The sequence below is a fragment of the Gavialis gangeticus genome, unplaced genomic scaffold (assembly GCF_001723915.1).
Source record: "Gavialis gangeticus isolate Ggan-Ray unplaced genomic scaffold, GavGan_comp1, whole genome shotgun sequence".
NCBI classification, from domain to species: domain Eukaryota; kingdom Metazoa; phylum Chordata; order Crocodylia; family Gavialidae; genus Gavialis; species Gavialis gangeticus.
In genome coordinates this window covers 7,431,834-7,437,083 of record NW_017728991.1, presented here as the reverse complement: position 1 = coordinate 7,437,083, position 5,250 = coordinate 7,431,834, and the positions used below count along the sequence as shown (strand labels likewise).

The 5,250-nt window shown below is 41.9% G+C and overlaps 1 protein-coding gene across 2 annotated transcripts in view; it reads right to left on the bottom strand.

The window, feature by feature from the left end:
- Window positions 1-5,250, bottom strand: part of TEX2 (testis expressed 2) — a 153,027-nt gene that overhangs the window by 112,568 nt on the left and 35,209 nt on the right. Inside the window, exon 1 of one of the 2 annotated variants that reach the window (XM_019516751.1) lies at window positions 1,794-1,887. The exons of the other annotated variant lie outside the window; for it this stretch is intronic. The gene's annotated coding sequence lies outside the window, so the exon portion shown is untranslated. Of the gene's footprint in view, window positions 1-1,793; window positions 1,888-5,250 lie in introns of those variants that run through there. 2 annotated transcript variants of the gene reach the window in all.

The following is a 5,250-nucleotide window of genomic DNA, read 5'->3' as shown; positions in this document are numbered from 1 at the left end:
CCAGAAGTTCCCTGATTAGATCCTCCCTGACCCTTGGTGTAGGTGCGCCTCCCCTGGGGCCTGATGGGGGTGCTGATTCGGTCCCTGCTCAGGAAAATGGAGGCAAAGAAGTTGTTAAATAGGTTAGCTTTGTTGTCTGGTGTGACGACCATATTTCCTAGCATGTCTTGCAGGGGCCCCACGTTACCTGGTACCTTCTTTTTGCCCCCTATGCATTTAAAAAAGGACTTCTTGTTGTCCTTGATCCAGGAAGCTAGTCCCAGTCCCATCTCTGCCTTGGCCTTCCTGACCCCCCTCCTGCAGCCCCGAGCAACCGCAGCATAGTCCTCCCTGGTGATAAGCCCTCCCCTCCATTGGGTGTATGCCTCCCTTTTAGTTAGGGGACATTCCTGGATGCTTTTGGTGAGCCATGGGGGCTTTTGCCCCCTCCTGCCCCCTTTGATCTGTGTTGGGATTACCTCCCTTTGGGCTTGGAAGATCATCACCTTAAGGAGCAACCACTCTTCTTGGACACTTAACTCCCCTCCCCCTCCAGGACCTCAGTGCCTCCCCAACTATTCTCCTTAGCTCATTGAAGTTTGTCCTCCTGAAATCTAGGGCTTCTGCCTTGCTGCAGGCCTTTGCCACCTTGCACTGGATGGTGAATTCCAGCAGGCGATGATCGCGGTCGCCCAGGTGGTCGAGCACCCACAGTCCCCTCACCAGGTTGTCACCTGTGGCCAGCACCAGGCCCAAAAGGGCATCTCCCCTGGTGGGGCTGTGCACCTCCTGGGTTAGATGGAGGTCCTGCATTTTGGCTAGGAACCTACGTGAGCGGTCAGACCTGGCTGACTGCTCTTCCCAGCAGCAACTTGCTCACATGTTTGGTATTTACATACTTATTATGACACTCTTGTTTTTAAAACACCAGCCACAAGAACATCTTTTCTCCATCTTCTAAATAGTCATACATATCAAGTTTTCCTGTATAAAACTATTGCATTATTAACTCTATGCATGAAACAAAGCCATATCTGCACAGACTAACAACTTATGAAAGCAAGCTGATGAGACTTACCTGTAAGGCTGTGAACTAAGAACAGATTTAAATTTGAAAGAGCAGATCAAGAACAGTGTTAAGACTGCCCACTGTGTCTTCCCAGAGAGGTTTCAGCATAAGCCAAGATTACTGTAAGCTCTAGGAGGGTATTTAGTAGCACAATTCAGTTTTTTCCATAATCATTTCATTTTAGCAAGAGGGGGAAACATGGAACTGAACTGAGACATATTGCAACACAATATCCGTTCCCATTTGACCTAGCATTTCTTGATGCAACATTGTATTTGAGGGGAGACATGCTCATTAGCAGCAGCAAGCTACATACAAACAAGCCTGTACAAAGGTTCAAAGGCTCTTCAGAAACCTTGTAAGAAAATATTTGGCATTGCTGAATGGCAAACAGGGACAGACGTGCTTTTAAGTTAAACTCTGTTTACTGGTGCCATTACTTTCAAGTGAAAGGAAAAGCACTACAACTAAAAGGCCTTTTCAACATTTTTCCCCTCTGAGCCATCAGTGGCACTTTAAGAGCAGCTCCGACAGGCCACATGAAGATGCAGTTGTGGTTACTCAAAACACTCTGACTGGATTTCAGGCAGATGCTCCCTCAGCCCTCTGTAGAGGAAGACGTTTTTAATTTGTTAAATCAGTTTTCATCATTGTCCTCTTCGCCCTTGGTGTGCCATCTTTCATTAAATATGCATCCCCTCTCTGGGCATGCAGCTACCTGATGGGTAAAAGGCCCTTTTCCTACCAGGGCAGCTGAAGTTAAGTTTGGACAGACTTCACAAGAACCTGCACTTTTCAGACTGCGCACAATCACGGTAAGATCTTAGCTAGTTTTGTTGCATGCTTCTTCTGTAAGACGATCAGAGAGAGGTGGTCTAAGTCACAGCATTCAAGACAAATCTCCCCAGTGCGGAGAAACTATTTTAACAGTTTTTGGAATGGGTCAAGCCAAAGTAGACTGAGCTGCAGCATGTACTTAAAATATGAATTAAGTATCTTAAGAGAAAGTGGCCAGTTTCATCCTTTAAACTCATTCAATAAAACCATGGCTACATGTCTATCAGCAGCAAAAACTGAAAGCACGAAGTCCCTCCTACTCCAACTGCTGCAAGCCATGGGGGCCAACCACTGAAGCAAAGCGTGCTCATACACATTACTATGCTGAATCCAAGTGGTTCACTTGGTTCTCGGCACCAAGATTACCTACCCCTATTATTTTGGAGTTATTTGCTAGATAATGGCAAGAAGTCCTAGCCCCCTATATTTTACTGTGTATTTTTAAATCCTTTCCGAGATGTCCACCTCTCCCTACTGCAAAGCAGAGATCAGGAGTTACCAATTTTTTCCACGATTCCTTTTCAGTGCCTTGAACCAGGAATAACCTCAGAGAAGCATGCCATTTGTCTTCACTGGCTATACCATTTATTTAGCCAGTTAAAGTTATACTGGTCTCTCACTGCTGCGGTGCAAACAATGCTAGTTCAGCAGGGCATTTCCTAGGTGGACCTTTTTGGTGTACTATGGCTTTTATTAAAATACTGTTCTTAGCTTCAGATTAGACAAATTAAATGCACGCAAGCTAACTCTGAACAGGAAGCTGGGCAAGACAAAGGGCTAGAGGGAAGTTCCAACTAGGAGTTCTGCAATGATAAAAACAAGAGAGAGCTAGAATCAACTGAAGGGAAATACTGTTTCCTTTATTTCATTAGAGATCCCTGTTCAGCATTACAAAACTATTCTTTAGTATTGCCACCTGAGAAGGACAACACACATCTACAGAAGCAATCCAGGATCCTACTTCAAGGAGTAAGACCTGTATGGAATAACATGCAGATCATCCAAATATAAAATTGGTTAAATGCATTTAAAACAAAATAAATGTTTCTGGGTTGACAGCTCCCAAATGATTTTAAAGGGGTAGGCTCAATGACTGACAAATTTATACTGGTAATTTTCTTAATGTTTATGTACACATGCACAAATGATTCCAAAGGTCTGACAGAAATTTAAATAAAGTTTTAAATAAAAGGTAGAGCAGTTAAACCAGTATATAATTACATCTGCACCTACCTACTAAGTGGACAAATCCAGTGCAAGTCTCTACAGTATATGATTTCAGCCCCTCTCCACCTTCCTGAAAGGTTTTAGAGCATTCAGAACAAGAGGCAACCACTGGGAAATGCCTACTTTTTCCTGCATTAGTTTTAGGACAAAGCCTTCAAGTATTTTTAGAACCCACTGATGTCTTCAACTAAGCTCACTTACTTGTCTTCTCTTTCAATAATTAGTCTCCTGTCTGTTTGCTAGATCTCCAGTCAGCATCCTCATTTCAGCTTTGGAAGATACAGGATGATTGGTGTTTAAGTGATTACAGAATACCTACAAACTCATCAAGGGCTTTATCATTCAGTCAGGTCTCCATCAACAGCCCAATACACTTGACATAGTCCTTTCATTTGTACATGACATCATCGCCAAATTACTTGTGGTCACACTGGTTACCAATTCAATCTAAAACAGTGAACCAAGGTATTAAGCCAGAAGTACAGTTAATCATTAATAAACTTGAAGCACTGCTTTGTCATAGGGCTGGTTCAGAATTGTTTGCAGTGCATTTATATGGGAACACTTCCATTTTGGCAAGAATTGGAACAAGATGTGTCATCTTAAAACAAGCAAACAAAAAAAAAAAAACAACTATCTCCACAGCCCCAATCAGTTTAGTCCCATCAACTTTAGGGCAAAAAAAGGGCAAAAAACAGGATTTAAAGTAAACCAAATATCAGATTCCCAGAGTTATTCAAATTCTCGTATGTGGTTAGGAAGTTGAGTTTACCTCACTGAAGTCACTCTCCACTAATGTATTCCTCAGTTAACATCTACTACTGCTCTTTTACACCTACCAGTCATTACTTTTAAATGAGCTACATAACAAGTATCTGTAATTACCATGGACAGGCTCATGAAATCTTAGTCTCAGATAAGGGATCCAGTTACCAGCATGAAAGCAATACTCTAACGAATCTCTTACCTACAACATCTAATAAAATTAGGCTGTGCTCTTTATGCTACCAGCTGCAGGGGTAAAAGGGTCCAAAAAAAGGAATTCAAGACATTTAGGTATTTTATAAGGGAGCCAGTAAAGCCATAATAGGAACACCTAGAGGAATTGCTGCAGAGGGCTGAGAAAGCTACTTGCAGTAGCATACAAATGAAGAAATTAAATATTAATTAGCTGGCATTTGTTGAACAGCTAGACCTTATTCCTCTAAAGCAAGCATTGGGAAGAGATCACAGTACATACACACATTCCACCCCTGTAAGTTTCTGACCACGATACAAGGCAGCAGATTCTCAGCTAGTGTAAACACAGTCAAAACTCCAATACAATCAGTCAAGCTATGAACAACTTGTATGGGTGAGGAGCTCCCCTGTTTCCTGTTCAGGAACCCCACATTCCAGGAAGAGGGAAAACTAATCTAGCAGAAGATTGTGTGTTTCAAAACTTCCAGTGTAAAGTAATTCAACACAAAAATGGTCAATTTTAAGACAGTCCCTCAATCCCAGCTCTTGAAAACCACTACATACAATTCCTCCTTTACTCAGAAGGGCAAACTTAAGCTCATGGTAATATTTTACTCCTGGAAAAAAACCCATCTCGCATCCATCTAAAACACTACTTGAGCTCCATCTTTTACAGAAAGTTTTAGTGTCATTTGGTCTTCAATTACTGCAGCTGAACTACAAAGCCTGAAACACTGATTCCGGCAGCTTATATCTCATTTTGACTTGGAACCTGTACACAGATGTATGTCATTTATGCCAAAGGAGAAGCAGCACCAACTATCTCTTTATCTAGTACCACCTGTAAAATGGCTACAAAAAGGTTTTACTGCCTTTGAAAAGACAACTACTTAGCTTCAATAAAGCAAGGTTATGTTCTGTGTAAGGGTTTCTGAGAAATATATAAGGTAGCAAGTGTTCAGAAGTGTTCAGAGAGTCTTACATTAAAGAAAAGTTCAAAAGAAAATGAAGAGCCCCATCATCATCATTCTCCTTTAATGAAAGCTGTCTCAAGCTACCACCCTACAGACCAGCAAGATGGCTTGCTTAAACTTTACTAAGCCAAGAGGTCAAGAACAATACTAATAAAAATTTGGGGGGGGGGGGGGAATCACTTCATGTTGTTTGTATTGGCAGTC